Source organism: Panthera onca, chromosome A2, assembly GCF_046562875.1.
Source record: "Panthera onca isolate mPanOnc1 chromosome A2, mPanOnc1 haplotype 2, whole genome shotgun sequence".
Lineage (NCBI taxonomy): Eukaryota > Metazoa > Chordata > Mammalia > Carnivora > Felidae > Panthera > Panthera onca.
In genome coordinates, this window is record NC_138340.1 from 78,806,963 (window position 1) to 78,831,274 (window position 24,312).

At 44.1% G+C, this 24,312-nt stretch overlaps 1 long non-coding RNA gene across 1 annotated transcript in view; it reads right to left on the minus strand.

Moving 5' to 3' along the window:
• Positions 1–8,906: 8,906 nt before the first annotated feature.
• The window catches only part of LOC132679867 (uncharacterized), a 36,635-nt gene continuing 21,229 nt past the window's right edge, over positions 8,907–24,312 (minus strand). The window contains exon 2 of the long non-coding RNA XR_009610362.3: positions 8,907–10,113. This is a non-coding gene — a long non-coding RNA (uncharacterized LOC132679867). The remainder of the gene's footprint in view (positions 10,114–24,312) is intronic.

A 24,312-nucleotide genomic window follows, 5' to 3' on the forward strand; every position in this document is an offset into this window, starting at 1 on the left:
ATCTCAATTTTTAGAGGAGAGGTCCACCTTTCATTTATTAGACTTAATAGCATCACAGAACAAATTGTTTGTCAAAGAGTATTTGCTGAGGCCCGCAATATGAGGTGGGATTATCATCTAAGGCAAAGCAGTGCATGATCTTTTAGGGAAAAGATTTCAGTATTTATTAATTTCTTGCCTCTTATCTAAAAGGCCCTGACATGCCTCTGGATTTACAGGTTAAACACAAAACTAATAGAAGTACATTTTTTTAGCTGGTGGAAGTCAAATTTCTGGATAATATCACCTTCAAGCATGGCATCCAGATGGATCAACACCATCCCCTACACCTCTTCCTCACTCAGCTCCAAGATGATCAGTGTTTATGCTTTGAGGCCCTCCCATAAACAAAACAGATATCAAAAATGAAAACCTTTGAGGAGTCATCTCCTGGATCTTTAAAGACCTGAAGAAATGATTTACCTCTGTTCTGGCTCAGCAAACTTCCCTGGGAGAAGGAGAACGCCTTTATCATCACAACTAACCCTCTCCTATCCTCACCTGGTTTAAAAACCACCAGCATGGTGACCTTGCAGGAGAAAAACTTTCTACAAATTCTTCTCCTTTAAGGAGATCTACCAGTGCTGTCCGACAGAATTTCTTCAATGATGAAAATGTTCTGTAATCAGCACTGATAAATACAGTATCCACTAGCTACATGTGGCTACAAAGCATTTAAAATGTAGCCAGTGCAACTAAGCACTAATTAATTTTGATTAATCATTTGCTTTTTTAATTTTTATTTAGTTTTGAGAGAGTGCAAGCAGGGGAGGGGCAGAGATGGGGACAGAGGATCTGAAGCAGACTCTGTGCTAATAGCAGAGGGCCTGATGTGGGGCTTAAACTCACAAACCATGAGACCATGACCTGAGCCAAAGTCAGATGCTCAACCAACTGAGCCACCCAGGTATCCCTTGATTAATCCATTTAAATTTAATATAAACAGTCACATGTGGCTAATGGCTACCATATTGGACAGGGCAGATCTAGACCATCTGGGAAGAAGGAAAACTTGGCCATCAAGGTCACATTTTGATCCTGTAGATGCCATCTAGAGGGATAGGAATCAGGCACTCTATCATACCATGCATGGATCACTGCAAACCCGAGCATTTCCAGAGTCTGAGATGCTGAGACCAAGCCTCAAACCCACTGTTTCAACATCAACACACACAGCATCCTGAGTATCCAGAACCATAGATTTTCTGTGCTGGCCCAGAGGACCTTGCCAGTTCATGACAGTAGGCTCAATGCACAGGAAGCCCAGAAATTTGCCACAACTCAGCCTTGCTATCTTTGCATCTCTCAGCAGAGAGCAGCAGCAAAAGGCCCAGACCGTGGCCACTGCTTGGCCACCAAGACAACTTCAGGGTACACTTTCTAACACCCAGACACGGTGGCTGCACCTTATCTCTCAGTTGGCATCCACCATTACATTTTACAAATTGGAACTTCTAGCCATTCTAGGAGATGCCTTCTCAATGCCACAAAATGAACATATTCAAGGAGTGTTCTTGGGTCAGCTCTTCATCTAGACTCTGACACATTCCCAGTAATTTAACCCAGTAACTAGTTGTGGGTGTAACTGGTGTTATCCTGAGCTCCCCAGGGTAGAGCCTGTCACTACAATTCATCAGATTGGCTAATGCATTTGCTAACACAGTTCATTTTCTAGTAGGCCTGCAAGAAACTCATGGTGGCTACATGTATGAAACTCATTTTGTTTTTATGGATCCTCCCAGTTGGGTTGCCTGGGTCTTGGAGCCTCAGTTTGTAAGTCAATTTTTGCAAAGCAAAAATTAAAGATGACTTTTTCTCTATGCTCTACTACCACCACCACCAAGCTATCACTTCTCCTCACAGTTAAATTTTCCCTCTAATACCCATTTGTTCTGCTACATTTACACCAGTTCCTGCCAGCCCCCAAATCTCTTAAAGCTATCATGATAAAAATAACTACCAGTACAAATGTCCCATTGATAGGTCAATTTATATGTAATCTTACACCAGATCAGGCCTGTCTATAAGATTAAGTTGAACAAACTGTCTCCCTGCAGAAATTCTCCGTGTTAGAAACTTAGTACAGATACTCACCAAAATGCCCCAATTCTGCCAATTCTTCCATGTACCCAAAACTCTAAGAAGATGAGTAACACCTCTATTTCCCATTGCATAGGTCATACATTCTGGGGGACTGCAGCCATAGACCTCCCCTGAGCCCCAAATCCACCCCTTTCTTCATTATCCCCTCCTCTTGGCAACCAAGCTTGATTCTGAGTCATGACCATAGCACCTGGCTGCCTCCTCTTCCGGTAAAGGATATGAAAGGATTCAAAAAAGTTTCAGTTCCTGATGAACTAGGAGATGTGACCTAGTATTATACCTCCTATGTACATAACCTCTAAATAACAATGCCCTTCTGCCAGTAAGTATCATGACCCAAAAGACTGAACTTGGATAGGGGAAAATAATGTCTCAAGGTAGAGACCATGTAAAGGGCTGGTCTTTAAAAGGGGCTGTTTTCTCATTAATATTGAGTGTATGAAGAGATGGAGTCAATAAATATTTTTTGTTTACCTCAATGTGCCACGCTCTATGCCAAGCACTAGGGATTCCAGGATATTCTCTGGCCCTCAAGAAGCTCACATTCTAGAGGAGAGGCAAGCAAATATATCAATTATTACAATACAGAGTAATTATATCCCATGAAAGAAATAAGATAAGGGCACTCGGAGAAGGTCACATTCTTTATAATGGGGAGGGGGAGCAGGTGGTAGGCAGGGGAGACATGCTGAGTGGAATAGCAATTAGGTAGATGGGGGTAAGGCTGGGACAGGTATTTCTGGCAGCAGAAGGAATATATTCGGTAGCATAAAAGAGAGCATCCATGAAATGACCACCCAGAACACAGACTACCAGAGCCTGAGGCAGGCAAAGTAAGGTGGGGTGGGGCTGGGGGGCGAGGCAGTGGGAAGTGAGGCATTCTTAAGGAGGAGCAGTTACCTCCCGCTAATGAGCTTGATTTTATTCTGAAGGTCATAGGAAAACTACTGAAGGCTTTTTAAGCAGGGGAGAGATATGATCAAGTTTGTGTTTCAAAATAAGGACCGAATCCATAGTGTGGAGACTGAATGGGAAGCCAAATCCGGAGGCAAGAGGATGGATGAGGTGGCTACATAGTGATTCTCAAGAGTAAGATGACAGGGGCACCTGGATGGCTCAGTCAGTAGAGCACGCGACTCTTGGTCTTAAGGTCATGAGTTCAAGCTCCACATTGGGCACAGAGATTACTTAAGACACACACATACACACACAAGTAGGATGACAGTGGCCAGGATGGGGACAGAGCAACAGAGAGAAACAGGCAGTTTGGGGAAATATTAGAGGTATAAAGGATAGAGCTTAGTGATTAAACTGGCCATGGGGAAGCTGAGGGATCACAGGCACTCTAGGAGAACCCCCACATTTCTGGCCTGGCCAATTGGGTAGTTGGTACCATTTGCTGAGACAGGGAATGAAGTTGTTCCATTACAAGACCCATCCTCATGTCAGCATCACCTTCCTGACTCTTGGGCTCTCTTGGTTTCTTAGTTTCAATCGAACATCAGCCCCCAGTCTTCCCCTGCTCTGCTATTTTGCTCCATGAAGGAACTTCTGCCTTTGTCCCATCCTTGATCTTCCCTGGCCCCTTGATGCATCCTTAGAGTGGATCCTAAGTGACCGCTAGTCACGTCTCCACTGTAATTAACCAGCCCGACTTATGCATTCAACCAACCCACCCACATTGTCACTGAAACTGCCTTCCTTCATCACCCTGTTGGCCTCGGTCCCGCCTTCCACTCCAGGCTCCATGGCGACACACTCCAGTCTGAACCAGTCCCCTTTCAGAGCCACTCAGAGCCCAATAAAAAAGCGAGTTGATATCAATCCACAGCAAAACTCTAGACTAGACTATAAAAGAGATATTTTGTGAACTTTAAAGAGGAAAGGTGATGATAACTAGGAACTCATAGGGTTTGCTAAGAATAGAATTAAATACTTCCCTTTTCAGATAGGCTTACTAGATTAATTAATCAGGAAAACGCTACGGACGGAAAAGCATTCTACCATATTTCCCTTGTCTTACAGATAAGACTGAATGCTCATACAATGAAGTGTGTTTGCCTTTGACTGGATAACTGTAGCCTGGGAATATGGATTAATTTATTAATTAAATGATTGATTAATCCCCCCTGCAGGTGCTCAAAGACTCTGTCCTTGGTGTTATCTTCAACAAAACTTTTATCAGTGATTTGGACAAAAAGAGACATTATAACTATTAAAATATGAGAATGACATTGAGCCAGATAGTTTAATGGGCTATCAAATTGGGAGTCTAAAGGATATATATATAAGTTGGGATGATAGGTCACAACCAACAAGAAAAATAATGGAGATAGATATGAAGTGCCTCTTTGAAGAAAAAGAATTCCATTTGCAAGGATACAAAATGAGTGAATTGACAACAGTTGAGTAAAATGAACAAAAAACTGAGGGCTTTCTTGACACCAAAATCAAAATGAGAAAAGACCTCTTCATTCCCCCTGGTTCCTCCAAGCCCACAAGGCAGTCAGAAGCCAGAGCAAAGGAGACAGTGTTCTCCTCTGCTCTGCACATAACATCCAGCTTTTAGTAGCATGCTTAATAGGGACTTTGAAAATTTGACTCCCTCTAGGCAGTAGGATGGGGTGGGGTGCTATTATACACTTGAATTTAATACTGAGCATCTATTTGCATTTTTTAAAAAAAAGAAAGAAAAATTGGGAGCATAGAGTGTTAGTTAAGAGTGAAGAATTTGGAGTCAGGTTGTTCAAATTTCAATTCAGCTACTTATTACTTGTGGGAACCAGACAGGACACTTAACCTGACTGACCCTCAGTCATCTCTCTCTCTGTCTTTTTTTTATGTGTATTTATTTTTGAGAGAGAGAGTCAGAGCATGAGCAGGGAGGGGCGGAGACAGAGGGAGACACAGAATCTGAAGCAGGCTCCAGGCTCTGGGCTGTCAGCACAGAACCCAATGCAGGGCTCGAACTCACGAACCGTGAGATCATGACCTGAGCCGAAGTCGGTGGCTTAACCGACTGAGCCACTCAGGCACCCCTGGCCCTCAGTCATCTCTTAATACTGTAAAGATACCTACTGCATCAAGTTCTCATGCAAGATCATGTAAAAGACATACCTGAACTCACTTTAACCATATTCAGGAAGGAACCACCCAGACTTAGAGCCCAGAAATGAGAAGAGAGATCTTGAGAAGGAAACAGTGGCTCTCTTTAAGTGTTTGGGAGAGAAACAGGAGAAACATTTTTCTGTGTTGCTCTAAAAAGGACCACTGAGACCTATAGGTAGAAACTCTTGTGGTGGCAATGCCTTTCAATTCGCCCTAAGGAAGAACTCTTTCCACTCAGACCACCTGTGAAAAGCAGTGAGCATGCCGGGGGCTGGAGGTGACCCAGGGCCAGTTGCACAACCACCTGCTGGAGATGATGTTCAAGGGAGCCTCGCCCTGGGAGTTTGGGTGGGTTAGTGGTTCTGAAACCAGGCTGATCATCAGAGGCACAAGGTTTCATGTCCACATGCAGTCCGATGGGTCTCAACTGGTCAGGGGGCAAGGATATGCATTTTAGAAAAGTTTGCCAAGAGACTGATGAAAAGCCAGGCCTGGAAACCTCTGGATTATGACCTGTTTCCTTGAGTTTGAGAACCTGTGAGATGATACATGCTGAGTTGAATTTTGAAGAGGGAAGCTAGTGTAAATGAAGGCCAGACTGTCTTTGTAGGAAATGGAGAAAGGACCAAGAGGCTCACCCCGTTCCTGCAACAAGGCGCACACGGCCAGGATCCAAGGTGGCCCTGCCGCCCTCTGACGAGGGGATGCTTAGGTAGATGTCAACTTCCTACAAACCACCAGCATACATTTTGCTTGAAAACCATGGTCACAAACAATCCCTCCCCAGCAGAATCGTACGAAGTATTCTGTTTTGAGAGGCGAACTAGGTCTTAGACAAAAAGGGAGAGAAAGGGAGATGTCAACATGCTGTGGCTAATGAAGGGAACGGAGGAGAGGTGCAGGCTTTGTTACTTTTTAATTGGAAGAAGATGTTATTTTAGGCGATGAGACATTTAAGAAATGCCATTAATTGTTTATTGCTGTCACTGATGAGAAGAAGGTGGACAGGCAGGGAATGGACTTTTTAAAATGAGCCATCTTCAAAAAGTAAGGAGGAGCTCGCAGGCCTAGGGGGTGTAGGTTAGAGTATTAAATACGAGTCAGTTACTGGTTACGGTGATAAGCCCTTCCCTAGTTATCCTAGCTCGGTAAGCACCTCCAGTTATACTATTGAGATAATCGTATTATAATTATGTGGATATATGGATATGGATATGGATAATATTATAATTATGTGGATAATAATATCATGTTGAGATACTAGCTTATTCTCAGAGCAGGACTTCCCAACTTTGGGCCAGTGACATCTAAAGAACTCCAGAATATGCAAATGTGCACCAAACATGGTTTGTAGCTGCATAATCGGTCCCCTGCATATTTTCACTACTATTTTTGAAAATTTTAAATTGTATTTATTTATTTATTTTGAGAGAGAGAGAGGGAGAGCGAGCGCAAGCTGGGGAAGCAGAGGGAGCAGGAGAGAGAGCACCCTGAGTGTGGAGCCCAAAGTGGGGTTCGATCTCATCATGACCAGAGCCAAAATCAAGAGTCAGACGCTTAACCAGCTGAGGCACAAGGCGCCCCCTATTTTTGAAATTTATGTGTATAGCACTGGAATTAATAAAGCACACATGTATACACGTAAAAACATGACTGAACTCACAGCAGCTTTTCATCCCTAAAATTATCCAGATCAGTGGGGACCGAAGTACAAATACTAACATCTGGGCATGCACAGACCTCCCCTGCTTGCAAGAGTGAAAACTGAGCTCCATGGTTTAGGAGGGGCCCATTCGTGTACATTTTCCTCCCATACACTCTGCATATAGCTTCCTGTTGGTTTGCGTGGAGCTGGCTCTTCAGGTGTCGGGAAACGGGAGCCTTCCTTTTGTGGTGGGAAGGCTGCTTCCACCACGTGAAAATCTTCCTATATTTCTCCAGCAAGCAGCTTGCCGAGGCTACCAACATAAGTGAAATAAAGTGTAATTTCATTTATTTAAAAAAGACTCTGCTATTAGAAAGCTGAAGGATTATTGGGAAGAGGATTGCCTGAATTATTCATTGCTTCAGAAAGTAATCATTGATTTTTCTACCATGTGCAAGGTTTGTAAGCCGCCCTCCAGGAGTTTACAAAATAGAGGGGATGCCACCAGAAAAGGAATGAGGAAGAAATGTCATGCATGCCAAAACGTTGGACCCAGTAACTTATTACCTTCTATTAAATTAGATGATAGCTGTACGATTTATAAACCTTTTTCAAATTATGCAATTCGGTGCTGGCACGTTGTGGAAAATGATACATCCACCCCCTGTGGTGGCCCCGTAAATTGATAGAGTCCTTTACCAAACCAATTTAATGGTGCATTCAAGAGCCTGAAAATGTTCAGGTCCCTTGGTCCAGTAATTTATGGGAATTTTATTTTGAGTAAACAAGCCAAAGGAAGTTAAAGTTATACGCAGAAATAATTTCATGGAGCACAATTTCTAATATTGAAAATTTGGAAGAAATCAAAAGGCTTAACAATAGAGGAATATTAAAGTAAATCATAGCAAGGCTACTCAATGAAATACTATGTAGCTATTAAAACGTCAACAATAAAGAACTATACAGACACAAATGCAGAAGGTAGAGTACTGAATGAAAAAAAGCAGAATGTAAAATTGTACCGATGCCATAATTATGGTGGAATAAAAATATATTACCTATGTTACCTACAAATAATGGCTAAATGGAGACATGAAGAAATACAAATGATTTTATTGTTAGGAATTCATGTGTGAATTTATCTGTTTTTATCTTAGAGTATATTTACATCATTATAAAGCTTAGTACAAAAAAGCAAATCTGAGCGTGAGCACAGAGAGGATGTCCCCCAGGCTCACAGTCTCCTCCACTTACATATGATGGATTCGAGAGGCCATTATCACTAATTCTCAATCTAAAATGTCCCTCCCCTTAGGTGGAGAGAGAAAATTGAACTTACAGTACAAGGCACTGCAGTGATAGGTTTGTCACACCAATAAGGCACTGCGTCTCCCTTCCAGTCCAGAAGTAGGTACGCCACAGTGTCCGACTCTTGTAACCGGGAAACCAGCCTGTCTCATGCAAGCCTCACAAAAACCCTATGAAATGTGTTCTTTCCAAAGGAGGAAACAGAGTCTGGCTTTCCACAGGCAAAAACAAATCTCAGAGAGGTTATATGGTTTGCCCAAGGTCACACGGCAAGTTGGTAGTGGAACGGATTGTGGAACGGATTGTGGAATGGCTCCAAGGCCTCCTCATTCTGTTCTCGCAACCACTTGCCAGCCAGCTCAGAAGACGAAGGTGCATTGTCTGTGACAAAGCCCTAGCCAGTGTGCACGTAGGACGTCAGCCCACTTGGCCCCTGAGATTTTAGGCCAGTGCTCTCAATCCTGGTGGTACATTCGAATCGTCTGGGGGTAAATTTAAAAAATTTTGGTGCCTGGACCTCACCTCCAGAGATTTCGATTTAATTGGTCTTAAGCATAGCTAAGACAAGGGTGTGCTATAAGAACTCCCCAGATTCTCCACAGAATGAGGGCTGAGAACCACTGGCTTAGTCCCTTTGCATTTCCAGACTTTCTCCTGGAAGCCTTTCAACTGGCTCCACAATGTGAATTAGAATAGCACTCCATTCACTTTTTAAATTCTTTTATTGTAGTGAAGTACACCTGACATAAAATGGACCATTTTAATCATTGTAAAGTGTGCGGTCAATTGTATTTAGTACATTCACAGTGTTGTAGAACCATCACCACTGTCTAGTTCCAGAGCGTTTGCATCATCCCAAATGGAAACCCAATAAGCAGTCAACCCCCCATTCCCTCCCACCTGTTGGCAACCACCAATTCGCCTTCTGTCTCTATGAATTTGCTTATTCTGGGCATCTTATATAAATGGAATCATGCAGAGTGTGGTCCTGGCTTCTTTCATTTAGCATAATGAAAGAAGGTTCATCCATATTGTAACATGTATAACATACATGTAACATGTGTAACATGTAAAAAATACTTGTTATTCTTTCTATGGCTGAATAGTATTCCACTGTACAGATATACCACATTTTGCTTATCCATTCATCTGTTGATGGATATTTGGGTTGTCTCCATCTTCTGGCTTCCATTCACTCTTCTCCCCAAATCTGAAGTCCTTTAGGGCACAGAAGACCTGGAGAGGAAGAGCTTGGGAGAGCCAAGGCTTGGAGTAGACGTGTAGTTTTCAAAGAGTGATCTCCTGGGATGCCTGGGTGGCTCAGTTGGTTAAGTACCTGACTTCGGCTCAGGTGGCGATCTCACGGTTCATGAGTTCATGCCCCACATCAGGCTCTGTGCCGACAGCTCAGGGTCTGGAGCCTGCTTCAGATTCTCTCTCTCTCTCTCTGCCCCTTCCCCACTCACACTCTGTCTCTCTCAAAAATAAATAAAAAAATAAAACATCAAAGTGTGATCTCCCAACCAGCAGCACCTAGGAACTTGCCAGAAGTGCAAAATCACCATCCCTGCCCCCCCAAATTTACTGAACCAGAGTCTCAGGGGGGTTGAAACTCTATGTTTCAACAAGCCCTCCAGGTGACTCAGACACAGGCTGGCCTTTGAGAACCACTGTGTTACTGACACTGGCTGGGAGGTCCAACTTGATGCGTGTTTGCTGCCTTCACTCAGGTCAAGCTGCCCCACGCTGCAAGCAAAGCACCTTTGGGGCAGCGCCGTCCAGCCCTGGGCAGCCTCCCTGGCGGTGCAGTAATAACACCCCATCTGTCGGGTTGCAAGCTGCTGGTGTCACTGGAGTTCAGCGGTGTGTGAGACAAGGTTGACACGACTCCCTTGTGTTATCACAGCTCTCTGTAATAAACAAACACATGTTGTAAGAAAAGAGACGTAGCTGTATCCTAGCAGTTTTCGTCGCTGAGTGTCTCTTACACAGGGAACCACAATCAACACGCTCACTTCAGAGAAGCTACCAGAAAACAATTGGCAGGGTCTCCAGAGTCGTGGGCTTTCTGCTTCTCCTTCCTGCCTTCGAGGATCCCTGCTCTTCCCTGCTCACCTGTCCGTCCCGTGGGCCATGTGTCACACCATGTCCACACCTTTGCTCAGGCTGTTTCTCCTCCTTGTGACACCCTCCTCCTCACTCCCCACTCATCAAACCCCATCCATCCTTCATTATTCATCTGACTTCCACTTTCTCTCCTGAAAGCCAAGGCGGGGGGGGGGGGGGCATCCCAGCCAATAGCCATCTCCTCCCCTGGTTTTGGTGCCTCATTCCTTATTTATCATATTGTATGGCCATCTTTCATTTGGGGTCATTAAAAAAAATAGACTCAATTTTTTTTAAGTTTATCCATTTTGAGAGAGAGCATGAGCAGGGGAGGGGCAGAGAGAGAGAATCCCAAGCAGGCTCCACACTGCCAGTGTAGAGTCTGATGAGGGGCTTGAACTTATGAACCATGAGATCATGACCTGAGCCTAAACCAAGAGTTGGACACTTAACCGACTGAGCTACCCAGGTGCCCCAATAGACACTTTTTTAGAGCAGTTTTAAGTTCACAGCAAACTTGAACAGACAGTATGGAGGTTTCTCCTCTACCCCTTGCCCCCCTCACACACACAGCCACCCCCATCATCAACCTTCCCCACCAGAGTGGTACCTTTGTTGGTGAACACACAGTGACACATCATTATCACCCAGAGTCCATCCTTTACATTAGGGCTCACTCTTGTACATTTCATGAGTTTAGACAAATGTACAATGACACGTATCCACCATCACAGGATCACATAGAATAGTTTCACTGGCCTAAAAATCCCCACCTACTCATTTCTCCCTCCCCACAACCCTCGGCAAGGACAGATCCTTTTACTGTCTCTGTAGTTTTATCTTTTCCAGGATGTCACATAGTTGGAACCATAAGGTACACACAGTACATAGTCTTTTCAGGTTGAATTCTTTCACATAGTAATATGCATTTAAGTTTCTTCCATGTCCTTTCATAGCTTGAAAGCTCATTTCTGATCACTTTTATCATATTACTATTTTGTCCTTAGTTTGTGAGATTTTAATTCCCAGCTATCCTGTAAGCTCTGATATATACAACACAGCAGGGGGGAGATGCCGTTTAAAACCATGACTGTGGCCACTCCCACACAGTAGGACATAAACTATCTTACGGGAGAGAAGCACGCTATGTGAGCCTTGATGAGGCTTTATGGCTGAGAAAATCAAGCTCTGGGCATGGCCTGGGAAGTAAAGGGGAAGATGAAGAGTGAACTAGATTCTGTTCTGTTAAGGAAGGAACTGGAATTTGAGGATTGGAGCAAGTAGTGAGCTGAGCAGACAGCAGCTCCCCAGAAAGAGCAAGCCTATGAAGGTCCTGCCAAGCCAGGGCCTTAAGGGAACATGGCCAGGGATGCTGATAAGGACAGGACATTTGGCTTCTCTGCTACTGCCTATACTATGCTGTGCCCCAAGCCTCTGCTCAGACCAAACACAAAGCCTAAGGCACAAAGGATAAGGGAACTGGGGCTCTGTACAGCTGAGGGTTACAATGGCAGGGGAAAAAGCAGTCACACCTGGGCCTGACAAGCCTGGTGGGCTAAGCAGGAGACCGCTGGCCATCAGAGACAGTTCTTTGGAAATCCTGATGAGGGCCCAGCTCTCACAGAAGGGGAGACAGGACTCGGCCAATTAATCTGGATCACAAGAAGAGGAGGAGCCCAGAAGGCTGGACCTTTCTGGATCATTCTGCTGTGATGGTGGTTAAGTTGGCAGACTGGGGGGGAGGGTGTGCAGAGGAGGAGGGGGCTTTAGCTGTGTTTCCTGCCAGGTGGTTTAGGGGGTCTAATACATTAGGCAAAACACAATAAAAGGAATGTGTATTTCGGATCTAATGGGTGCCATTCATGTTTTTTGAAATAGTCCAAACAGGAAATTAAGTGCCTTGATACTTTTGCAGACTAAAATTACTACAGCCATGATAAGAGACTTTTGAGTCCTTAGTCATCCGTATGTCTGTGCATTCAAGTGGACGGAAGATCCCTTTCTAAGGTGGATCTTAGACCTATTCCTCTGTTTGCCCTCCCCTTTTCTGAGCCAAGGTCGTGAACACCTTCAGTTCAAGCCCTTCCATAATCTGATAATCTGTTGGTTCTATCTCATCTTGGCTAATGCAGAAACCACACTGCACCACACTAACTGAATGCACGGAACATCTGCCCCTCAGGAACTTCTCAGGATTTAGACATTTTCTTTCTTTTATTAATTTGAGAAAGAGCACACGTGCACGAGTGCACGAGCAGGGGAAGAGAAGATGGAGAGGAAGAGAGAATCTTAAGCAGACTCCATGCTCAGCACAGAGCCCAATGCGGGGCTCGATCCCACGACCTTGGGATTATGAGCTGAAATCAAGACTCGTACGCTCAACCAAGTGAGCCACCCAGGTGCCCCTAGACATTTTCTTGAACTCACCGCTATGCAAGACCTGTCAAAGGCTCAGCTGACAAGGACCGTTACAAGGATGTTGAGTCTAACCAGTTTTCCAGAGCAACAGAGGGGCATTGGCACGGGTCCCGGAGCCTGCCTGCCTAGTGTAGGGCAGGCTAGGGATCATGAGCTCTGTGACCCTGGGTAGCTCTCTTAATGTTTGTTCTGGGTCTCAGTTTACTCATCTGCAAAATAGGGATATCATATTACCAATCTCAAACAGTTGGCGGGCTCAGAGCTCCCAGTGGCATCTCGAAATGCTCAGTAAGCATTAGCTATTATCGCCCCTGGTTAAGTCACAGCAGCCAAGGACTCTATTACGTTTGCTCTCAGTGGAATGCTTTCCATTGGATTATGCTGTGGCTTGTTGCCATTCGCCTCTATTAAGGGACAGCCAGTGGCACTTGTTACTGGGTTTACTCTAAAGAAGTTGTTGGGGACACTGTTTATAACATTGCAGTGTCCTCCTTAGAAGGACTCTAGAGAATCTTTCTTTCCACCTTAGTCTAGGAAGTTGCCTCTCCTGAGCACTCTTTTCTTCTTATGAGTGCTGTGAATGATTTAACATCAGGGTCTGTCCTCACAGTGGCCCTGGGAAGGCAAGTGCAACTTTGCAGTAAGTATTTGTATACTGGCTTCACAGCTGGTTCCATTTTATGACCCTGCCCCTTGTTTTCCTTATGAGGCATCGTTCCTTGCCTGGGAATAATAATAATAATAATTAATAATAATAATAATAATAATAATAATAATAATAGGGGCAGCTGGGTGGCTCAGTCCATTGAGCGTCCGACTTCGGCTCAGGTCGTGATCTCATAGCTTGTGAGTTCGAGCCCCACATTGGGCTGGGCTGACAGCTCAGAGCCTGGAACATGCTTCAGATTCTGTGTCTCCCTCTGTCTCTGCCCCTCCTCCACTCATGCTCTATCTCTCTCTCTTTCAAAAATAAATAAACATTAAAAAAATTAAAAGAAAAATAATCCACTGAACGCCTTCTGAAGGTCAGGCAGGGGCTAGGAGCTTTACGTGATCTGCCATTGATGTTTGCCAAATTCCACTAGGAAGACATCATTTCCAATGTCTACATAAAGAGACCCTGGGCAGGAACATGATAAGATCCATCCAGGTACATGGGGAGGGGAATGGGTGCCCCGGGATTCCAGCCACACTGTTGCACATGCCTAACTGATGTTCTTTCCTACAATGGGAGACAGTTCTGTGTTCTGTCACAGTCCCTTAGGGAACAAGGCATGGTACAAATCAATGAATCACATTTTTAAAAATTTTTATTTTTGCAGTTTATTTTTGGGGGACAGAGAGAGAGAGCAGGGGAGGGGCAGACAGAGACAGGGAGAGACAGAGAGACAGAGAGAGAGACAGAGAGAGAGAGAGACAGACAGAGAGAGAGAGAGAATATCCCAAGCAGGCTCCACACTGTCAGCACAGAGCTCAACGTGGGGCTCGATCTCAGGAACCGTGAGATCAGGACCTGAGCTGAAATCAAGAGTCAGTGGCATAACTGACTGAGCTACCCAGGAGGCTCAATGAATCACATTTTAAATGATGCTTTCTCTTGCTAGTTCCCTTATTTAACTACTGGCACTATGATTGTGGTGTTGGATGCTTCTAAGTTCCTGACCCACAGCCCTGGTGCAAGAGCACAGGTGAATTCTGCTCCTGGTGCCAGGGATATGATTTGTCTATCACAGGGGGTGTCTTCCTGACTCCAATACCAGGACTGATGGGGTTTGCGTATTCTGTGTCATCCACTACTCGCTCCAGTCTAGTTATGTCATCAGGTTATTTCCCACGTGAAAAGGTGGGATTGGGATATATTCCCACGTGCCTCTGGACGAGGCAGCATGACATAGCAGTTAAGACCCAGGCTGTGAAGTCTCTTGCTCAAATTTGAATCCAGGACTGCTTCTTCTCACTGTGCCTCAGTTTCCTTATCTATAAAACGGGTATGATAAAAATAGCAAAACCTGTTCGTGGGGAGGTAGTGTAGTATACTAGTTAAGAACACAGAGACCAGCGGTCTTCGAATCCAGGCTCTGACACTAGCTGAATGACCCTGAGCAAGTTTTTTAAGCTTTATGAGCCTAGATCTTCATCTACAGAATGAGGGTGCTGGTAGCTACTCCTTCAGAGGAGAAATAACACAAATCAATGTACACTCGAATAATTTAAACTACGCTTGGCAAACAGTAAGCACCATGTTAACTGTTAGCTATTATGATTGCTATTATGATACCTGCAAGGTGCTTTGAGTGGTTGGCAAATGCTGCTTGCTAGCATCCCCCCAAGTAGCACTCGGAAACTTTGGTCTCCTCCAATGTGGGCAAGGGCACAGTCTGCATGGGAAGCTTGAGTGTGAATCCTCCCAAGCCCTCTGGCCCTGCCAAAGCAAGGAGGGAAGGCTGGAAGGAGGGCAGAGGGGAGGACAAACCATCTTGGATGCACCTAGAGGAAGCTTTCTCAGCTCCTCAAGGCAGACAGAGCCTCGACCTTTGAATTTCCAAACTCAATAAACCCAGAAGCTCAATGCTTAAGCAGTATGTGCACAAAGGAGCTCCAGAGCCTGACCACTGAGGATGTATTTCTTATGCAAATTCACAAGAACAAATAGAATGGATTCTTCTTCCTTTTCTAAATAACTCAGCCTGGGAACAAGAAGGCATCATCTGGTTAAGCAGGGGTGAGGCTGTGGCCCAGGTGGGGTCCATACCAGGCCTCCCACCACCTGCTCCTCACGGCTCCTGTTCTCCTCTCTGCCCTCCTGAATCACTTTCTCTTACTGCCATACCTCCAGCTACCTTGGCAAATTACAGACGAGGTCAGAAATAGACACAGGGGTGTTAGAAGAATTTCTAAGGAGAGAAAAACATCTACAGAAACAGAAGCTGGAGTTGAGCAAGAAGAGAATTTTAAGGCTTCAGGTAAAGAAACAAGCATGATAGAGAAAAACATAGGAGAATAGGATGCAAGAGTCAGGATGTATTGTTATGTTTATTATTTAACCCTTATTAAATGCTCACTGTGCATGAAGCATACACGCAGCATCTCATTTGATCTTTGAAGGAAAATAGATGCTATGATCCTCATCACTTTATAGATGGGGAAATTGAGGTTTAGAGAGGCTGGGAGATTCGGCTGCTCATCACTGTGCCCAGTGTGAATCAGGAAAGTTTGGGGAAGATTCAGAAAAGATCCATGAAGGGGTGCCTGGGTGGCTCAGTCGGTTAAGCGGCCGACTTCAGCTCAGGTCATGATCTCACAGTCGGTGAGTTCAAGCCCCGCGTCGGGCTCTGTACTGACATCTCAGAGCCTGGAGCCTGTTTCAGAGTCTGTGTCTCCCTCTCTCTGACCCCCCACCCCCACCCCGTTCATGCTCTGTCTCTCTCTGTTTCAAAAATAAATAACCGTTAAAAATAAAAAAGAAAAGGAAAGATCCATGAAGACAGAGGGATCTGAGATGCACAGCTTTCATCAAGAGGCTTGAAATCCTAGAACCGTTTAGCACAGTGAAAGAGGGCTGGGGAGAGGGTATAAAGGGGAGGAAAACTTTGTAGTGATATCCATCGTCCCCTTTCCCTTTTCTTAATGGGTCCTTGAGTGTCCCAGGGACATGGTTGGGGGAATTTGCCCCACCCTCAGTTCCAGGAGAGGGCGCTAATGTGCTTAAGCCAGTCAGCACTGACCATCTCCCCCACCAGCTCTCCCACAGTGAGTGGTGCAGGGGTGAGTGGAAGACCCACTTTGTACCGATAAGAGGTATGTTTCCTGGGGTCTTCTGAGAAAAAAGCATCCGTTCCCTTTGATGGAAGCTCCTCTCTTCACCCCTCCCCCCAAAAATAACTGTATCCACTGGGGCGGAATAAGGAAGCATGTGGCCCTGAGTGGCAACAACTAACAGTTGCTTTCAAATATCCACTCTCCCTTTCTTCTTGGATATAAGAATGATTCAATTTCTGACTAGGCACCCTTGAGTCCAGCAGAAGATTCTATTTCCCAGTCTCCCTTGCAACTGCCTTATGTGGCTCCATTCCAGCCAATGAAATGTAAGCAAAAGGGTTGTATGGTACTTCCAATTAGTCTCTTTACAAGTGAGAGGAGGCAAGGCTTTCTTACGTTCCTTCCTCTTGCCTAGAATTCAGAGGTAATGAATGATGACAGTTCTAGCAGTCATTTTGGACCTTGAGGTGACCTTGAGAAAGGGAGCCATGCCCTAAGATGTGCAACATCAAGTTAGACACCTGTGCCCACGACACAATGGAGCCACCATGCCTGCCGTGGACTGCCTGTCTCTGGAATTCACTTACATGGGGGAGAAATATACATCTCTCTTGTTATAGCCACTGTAACAGTGGATTTTCCATTTCATAGAGTAGACCCAATTCTGATAGATGGACCCACACTTCTGCTTACAACCATCTTGTAGCTACAAAGGGAAGCAAACATGGAACAGGACTGGTACCAGGGTAGCAGAGCAGAAACAAAAGAAACTAGTTCTTTCAATAGATCATGGAGCTGCTGGATCAAGCTTCTCCTAAATCTGATGTTCATCATAGGACTTTGTATCATACATGAACAAATACAATTGCTTTATTCTTGAAGCTTATTTAAATTGAGAGTTTTGCTACTTGCAGCCAAAAGCATCTTAGTAGCTATATACTTACCAATACTCTTCAGAAGGTGATACATTGGGACACCGTATTTCATTTCCACAGGAAGCAGTATAAGCAGAAGTGTATTTAAAGTGCATCTGGGGGTGCCTGGATGGCTCAGTCAGTTAAGTGTTAGACTTTGGCTCAGGTCATGATCTCATGGTTTGTGGGTTCGAGCCCCACAACAGGCTCTGTGCTGACAGCTCAGAGCCTGGAGCCCGCTTCAGATTCTGTGTCTCCCCCTCTCTCTGTTCCTCCCCTGCTTGCACTCTGTCTCTTTCTATCTGTCAACAATAAATAAACATTAAAAAAATAAATAAATAAAGTGCACCTGGGCTCTCTTTACAGTGGACTCATTAAACACATGAATAATACCTGGATAATTTTTTTTTAATCACCTAACATTTATTGAGTCCCTGCTATGGGCCAGGTATTTGATGTAAATTATTGTTCATCCTTGCAATGGTACCGATTGGCAGAAATTCTTATTCTAGTTTTACAAATGGTGAAATCAAGGCCCAGAGGTTTAAATAAGTTGCTCAAGGATTCTGCAGCTCCTGTTGTTTAAAAAAAATTTTTTAATGTTTATTTATTTTTAAGAGAGAGAGAGACAGCATGAGCAGGGGAGGGGCAGAGAGAGGGAGACATAGTATCCAAAGCAGGCTCCAGGCTCTGAGCTGTGAGCACAGAGCCTGATGAGGGGCTCGAACCCATGAACCACAGATCATGACCTCAACTGACTGAGCCACCCAGGCACCCCATAGCTCCTGTTGTTTTAATCTTTGCCTTTGGGAACCTTGCAGCCTGGGCAATTTTGAAGAACATTTGTATCAGACTAGGAAGAGGGGTCTGCAGTTGGGTGACCCAGCATATCTTCCTGGTCAAAGATACAATCGTCCGCTCTCTTTCTTGCCTTGTCTTGCCCTCTCCCACTCTCTGGCCTTCTTGGAGGAATGGCACATTTGGACACTTGGACTATCTCTTCCTCTTTAGGACTGGACCAGTTGTTGAGAGCATATGTCCTGGATATTGAATCCAGCTTGTTGTCTGTCTTAACACATTACTCTGTCTCCCTAGTGTTTGTTCCACTCCTCTGCTAAATGTTTGAATATTTCCTTTTCGTTTAAGATTTACAGTTGAACGTTATGATCCCAAATGGCCTTGGCACCAGGTAAATAGGGCTGATTTAGTGCATCTAGACTGAGCATATCCAACATCATCCAATTCACACCGGGTTTTCGGGCCCTATTTTGTTTTGTGTTTGTTTGTTTGTTTTCTGCCTGTGACTGGGTACACTGAAGAGTTTTGTATAATATATACTGAAGTTAAAGCATGTCACGTTCATTTGCTGACATTACATAGTTCAGTATAAAGTGAACGCCAGCTCCAGAGGTGATGTCATGTGATCTGTACTACCTGTGACTCTACACTGTGTAGAAATGATCCCCTTCTTTAAATATTTCAAAGTAAAAAAAAAAAACAAAAACAAAAGCCAGCTAAATAAAATAAAATTTCTTTCCGTTGGCCCAGTTGCCATGTTGCTTCCTTAGATAAGTCACTTTGCAATTATCAAATGAGGTAATATCAGTGAAAGTAGCATGTACAGGAATATATAAATATCAGTCACTAATATTTCTTAGAATGCTCATAACATCAGACAAGTCAGAGTCTCAAGCCTTTCTATACATAAGCCACCACAGTGTACTTTATTGTGGAACTCTCAGTACATAAAATAATATCCAAGCGGCGCACCTGGGTGGCTCAGTCGGTTAAGCGTCCGACTTCGGCTCAGGTCATGATCTTGCGGTTTGTGAGTTCGAGCCCTGCGTCGGGCTCTGTGCTCACAGCTCAGAGCCTGGAGCCTGCTTTGGATTCTGTGTCTCCCTCTCTCTCTGCCCCTCCCTTGCTCATGCTTTGTCTCTCTCTGTCTCAAAAATAAATAAAGCATTAAAAAAATAATACCCAAGCAAGTTTCCCAAATATACTGATTCTCTGGAATGCTTACCACTCCCATGAAACACTTAAGAGCTTCACTAGTAGCCAGTAAAAGAAGCAATGGGGATCCTTCTGCATCCAGGAAATAGGTACTTCCCAATAAGCAACTTAAAAGCATGAAATTCTATGTTAAATATATTTTATATGCTTATACAACATCTAGCAGAGCACAGTTTAAATAGTGTATATTCAAGAGCACGAGAAAACAAGCCATAGACTGGGAGAAAGTACTAGTGAAAGACACATCAGATAAAAGACTGCTAACCTAGGGGCATCTGGGTGGCTCAGTTGGTTGAGTATCTGACTTCGGCTCAGGTCATGATCTCACAGTTCATGGGTTCGGGCCCCGTGTCAGGTTCTGTGCTGACAATTTGGAGCCTGGAGCCTGTTTCAGATTCTGTATCTCCCTTTCTCTCTGCCCCTTCCCTGCTCACACTCTCTCTTGCTCTCAAAAATAAATAAACATTAAAAAAATTTTTTTAAGACTGTTAACCAAAATATACAAAAACTCCTAAAATTCAACAATAAGAAATCAAACAACCCAATTTCTTAAATAGGCAAAAGATGGGAACAGACCTCTCACCAAAGAAGTTACACAAATGGTAAATAAGCATATGAAAAGATTCTCCATATCTTCTATCAATAGAGAATTACAAAATAAAACAATAATGAGAAACTACTCTATACCTATTAGAATCGCCAAAATCCAGAACATGACATCACCAAATCCTGGCAAGGATGTAGGGCAACAGCAAATCTCATACATTGCTGATGGGAACTCAAAATGGTATAGCCGCTTTGAATGACAGCATGGCACTCCCTTACAGAACAAAATATACCCTTTCCATATATCCAGCAATCACGCTCCTCTGTGTTTACCCAAATGAATTGAAAACTTATTTCTACAGAAACCTGCACATGGGTGTTTACAGTAGCTTTATTCACAATTGCCAAAACTTGGAAACCACCAAAATGTCCTTCAGTAGATGAATGGATACATAAACTGTGGGGTATTATTTGGTGCTAAAAAGAAAGGAGTTATTAAGACACAGAAAGACATGAAGGAAACTTAAGTGCCTATTACTGAGTGAAAGAGGTTAATCTGAAAAGGTTACATACCATATGGTTCCAACTATGTGACGCTGTAGAAAAGGCAAAAGCGCAAAGACAGTTAAAAGATTTGTGGTTCACCAGGGGTGATTTTCAGGCCAATGAAATTATTCTGCATCATATCGTAATGGTGGATACATTTCATTACACCTTTGTCCAAACCCACAGAATGTACAACCCAGCGACTGAACCACAATGAAAGCTATGGATTTTGGATGACAATAATGTGTCAGCAAAGATTCATGAATTGTAACAAATGTAGCACTCTGGTAGGGGATGTTGGCTGTGGGACAGGCTGTCCACGTATGGGGCAGGGGGTCCCTGGGAACTCTGTACTTGCTCCTACATTTTTCTGAACTTAAAACTGCTTGAAACAATAAAGTTGGTTTTGCCAGGTAATCACAAAGGCTCAACCAAAGCCAACTCCAGCTAGAGACGCCACTGTATGCCTTCATTATCCTGGAGGGTGGTAGCACAGTCTGAACAGCACAAAGTAATGCGTTTCCACTGGACACAGTCATGGAAATAGAAGAAGTTTCTGTAACCCTGGAAACAAAGCCAGACATATCATTTCAGTCTAAAGGGCTGATTCTAAACAGCCCTAATGCTATCCAACGCCATTGTGAATGCCACACACGTAGTCCCCACACCACACATGCCGATCGTAGGAGGTGAGGCAGGAAAGTCCGTATGTAAAGATCAGCACCTCTGGTCTGAAATTAAAGAAATAAGTGTGGGAGAACATTGAATGCAAACCCTTTCTCTTCTAAAGCTAAGAAAGCTATTTCGTTGCCAGTCAGAAAGCGTCTTTACAACTACTGTCAGCGAAAAGACTCAAAGAAAACAACCCCATAGGGAAAATCATTTTACTGTGCCTCAACAGTTCTGAGGAAGTTCATGAACATCCACATGAAAGTGTGGTCACATAGCTTACACATCAGGGTGTGCACTGAACTCAGGAGGTTCATATTTTAGACGAAAATAAGCATGGAGTGCAGCTCCCTATTGGAAGCTCTACCAAGACCCAAACTTACAGTTCTGGTTTCTTCGAAAGGACCCTGGGAGGCATTTAGTCCAATCTGCCCACCAATGCAGAAATCTCTTCTAAACCATATTCGATAAACCATCTTGCTGCCTCGGGCTTACAGGGAGAGAATTTGTTGTGCCCTAAAATTCCCTATTTCACTGTTAGGACATTTTTGCTCATCGGTAGCAACACCTGCCTCCACCTAACGTCTAAATATTGTGCTATGCCCTCCTTCTAGAACTGGAGAATATGAATGATCCTCCTTCCTGGCTCTAGCCCTTAGCAGCTGTGTGTCCTTCAGCAAGTTACTGAGTTCCTCTGTGCCTCAGCTATATGCATATGATGATAGCACCTACCTCCCAGGGTGGAAATGAGGATGAAATGTTAGCACAATGCCTGGATTATGATTAGCACCCCATAAACTAGCTGTTATTATAATTAGCTATTAGACACAATAACCCTTCCAATAACTGTGGAATGGTGATTCCATTATTAGGCTTGCAAGGAGACATCCTCAGATTCCTTTAAACCAGTGATTGTCAACCTTCTATGGAATACTGGGTTTGGGGGGCCATACATTTGAAGGATTTAAATGGCACCCACAGCTATCCTGGGATTCACCTGTTTGGGTGTGACTGTACTTCCCTGATAGACTCTCAGCGAGACAAGTTCTCATGTGTTCTCATTTCTTTGGTACCAGCTTGCCATCAGGTTCCACCTGTGACCTCTGACTTGTGACCAGCGGGAGGCTGGACTCTAACTGTATACATCACGTAGTGCTCGGTTCAGCAATCTCACTTTCTGGAATTGCATAACAACAGAGACACTAAAAAATAGATAAATAAGTTTTACATCTTGCCAAAATGTGGCAGCATGCTTTGGTAGAGTTCGAGGCAATGAAGTAAGCCGTCACGCGCCAATTGAGAAGTGCTGTCTTAAGCAACGAGATTTATTTGGAGGCCACCCTGGGAAATAGAGGAGTCCAGAATCTCTGCCTCAAAGCCAGGCTTCATGGAGATTACTGCTCAATCCAGGAGCTGGAAGGTTGCTTAGGATACAATGCGCTCTAACAACTGGGTTATAACAGTAAATAAAATTGCCATCTGTTGAGCTCTTAATATGGGCCAGGCACCATGCCAAGCATTTTATAAGCGTTAGTTATCTTTTTTTTTAGACCTGTTTAAATTGTGAAATAAAATACTCTTAAAGTGTTCAAAACAAATGTACAGTATAATGAACAATCACAAAGCAAACTCACATAACTACCTCCTGGGTCAAGAAATAGAATACCTTCAAGCACTAGAGAATCCCTCTGCCCCAAGTATCATTGCTGTCTGTCCCAGAACCTTCCTGTCCCTTTTGTGATTATTGCTTCCCTCCTTCTCTTTGTAGTTTGCTCAACAATATATGCTACACAATATAAACTCCATTATATATAGTTCAGGGTTACCAATTTTTAAATTTTAAAGTAAAATCAAATACAGTGTGTTATCTCTTTTGTTCAGTATTGTGTTTGTAAGATTCATTCATGTTGTTCCTTATAGCATAGTTCATTTTTGGTGCTGTATAGTACTCCATTGTGTGACTATATCACAACCTATCTATTCATTCCATACTTGATGGATCTTTGTGACGTTTCCAGCATGAAGCTATGAGGAAAGTTACAGACAAGTTTGTATATATGTTCCAGTGTATATGAGAGGTTCTTCTGAGATACATATATCCAAGAATAGAATCGCCGGGTGGTGCAATATGCATGTGTTCAGGTTACTAGATGATGCTGTTTTTCCAAAATGGCTATACTAACCTACATTCCCACCAGCGGCATTTAGATTTCTGGGTCTCCACCCACATCTTCCTCATCAGCACTTGTATCATCAGATTGTTCAGATTTTGCCAGTCTGATATTCGTGTGTAGGATTGAATTGTAGTTTTAACGCCTAGTTTTTTAAAAACTTCAAATACGTTGATTCCTACTCCATACATTCATCTCCGTCTTTCTGCGTTTGCTCAACATTGTGTTTGTAGGATTCATCTGTGTTGTTGCATATGGAATCTCGCTGCATTTCCCCTATTAATGAGGTTGATTGTATTTTCATATTTTTTGCCATGGGCTGTTCTTTCTGTAGGCGCTTGTTCAAGTCTTTTGCTTGTTTGTCCAAGGCTGTCTTTTCTGTATTGATTCGTAGGAGATTTTTTCCAATTTAATCCTAGATACTGGTTCTTTAGTGGTTTTATGTGTTGCAAATACCTTCTTTCCCTCTCTCGTGTGCATCTTTCATCCTCACAACGAGCCAAAGAAGATAATGTGATGGCATCTATTTCATAGTTGAGGAGACAGAATGGAGCCATGGGACGGCCAGCGCCTTGTTGGGGGGTCAGCCTGCTAATTAGCCTCAGAGCTGGGAAAGCAAGCCTCATTCGGCCCACCTTGCAGCCTGGCTGGTCCCCCAGGCCACGCGGGGGCGCCCCTCCAGACCTCCCCAGGCTTCGCACTCCCTCTGCCGCTCTGCCCCAGCTTCCCTCCTCGCTCTTCTTCCTTCCTCGTGGCTTCGGCTTTCTGCCCTCTCGTTGTGTGGCCTTTCCAATGACCCCGGTTCCAAATGCTTCACTCACTGGGGTCCTTCCGACTCCCAGAAGGAGGTCGTCAGTTCCGTGTGGCACTGTCCCCGTCGGGGGTGGGCTGCACTGCGGACCACACTGTGGCCGGGACTCAGGCACTCTCCCCGGCCAGCTGGCTGTGGCCAATGTGGCGGAATCGC